General features: G+C 31.9%; 1 non-coding gene across 1 annotated transcript; it reads left to right on the top strand.

Moving 5' to 3' along the window:
• The first annotated feature begins 220 nt into the window (after positions 1 to 220).
• LOC126925962 (U2 spliceosomal RNA) lies at positions 221 to 412 on the top strand. Its single transcript, XR_007714197.1, has one exon. It is a non-coding gene; the product is annotated as a U2 spliceosomal RNA (small nuclear RNA).
• The last annotated feature ends 823 nt before the right edge of the window (positions 413 to 1235 follow it).

A 1235-nucleotide genomic window follows, 5' to 3' on the forward strand; every position in this document is an offset into this window, starting at 1 on the left:
CACAAAAAGATCGACGTTATTCATAGTGTATAAGAAGACGGAAAATCACGCTTCGCGGACGAAATAGACTGTACGCCGAAAGTCGCTAAAAGTCAGTAGAACGCGATCAGGCTAGAGTATTTGAAGATACCACCGCTAGGTGGTTTTTTCAAGGTGCCGTTTCTCGCTGGAAAATTTAGGAGATAGAGATGTTATATTCGTAGACAAAGTTAAAATTGTTATCGCTTCTCGGCCTTATGGCTAAGATCAAAGTGTAGTATCTGTTCTTATCAGCTTAATATCTGATACACTTCCCATTGGGAAGTCAGAATATTAAACTGATTTTTGGGATCTGATGGAGGATGAGAGCTTACTCCACCTTTGTCGTGGGTCAATCTAGCCTTGCAGTGCCGCTAGAATTGGCTCGATAATACATTTATAAACATATAACAGACGGCTTTTTAAAATTTATTATTAACATTATTTTGAGATTGGTGATAAATAAATACTGTATCACTATGGCTTTATTGGACCTAAATATTGCTTAGTATAAGTTGTACTTAATTAAGTAAGAAATAAATAATTGCAATCAAGTGTATTAATATTTTGTGCAAATATTTTGTTTTTATGCAAAATATATTTGTTACTTTTTACATGTTACGTGATACATTTTATGATGTATTTGTAGTTTTAATATTTTTATTTGCTTCAATATAGAAGAACGATGTACAGTTGAAAACTACTACAGAGTTCAAATAAAAGTACTATGGTATAATGATTAACCCTTTCGCTGCGAACATCAGTTCGAACAGAGTGTAGTAATGGGCATTCGATTCTCAGTTTCGAAACAAGTGTTTTTAAACGATGGATTTTAAGACTGTCAAAATTCAAATCACTTATAATAGAATTCGATATCTTAAAAAAACTTGAAAGTAAATCTTGATCCTGCTGTATCCTCAAAATGGCAATCGACAAATTTTTTGCACTATTTCATTTTTATTTGCTTTATAAAATAAATCGCGCAGAACCGTAGTCGTAGAGCCTCTATTGCGTCATAAACATCATTTACACTGCAAAACTATTAGATTATTACGAAAAATAAGTGCATGTGTGTAGTATGTGACAGCAAAAATTATTTAACATACTAACAATAAATTATCTTTAAACATAGACTGTAATACAAATGAGAAAATGATATAGCAAGTATTTGTTTAGTATGAATAGACGGCGATATTATTTCTTTCGTTTTGTTACTG

This window comes from Bombus affinis, chromosome 16, assembly GCF_024516045.1.
Source record: "Bombus affinis isolate iyBomAffi1 chromosome 16, iyBomAffi1.2, whole genome shotgun sequence".
Taxonomy (NCBI): Eukaryota; Metazoa; Arthropoda; class Insecta; order Hymenoptera; family Apidae; genus Bombus; species Bombus affinis.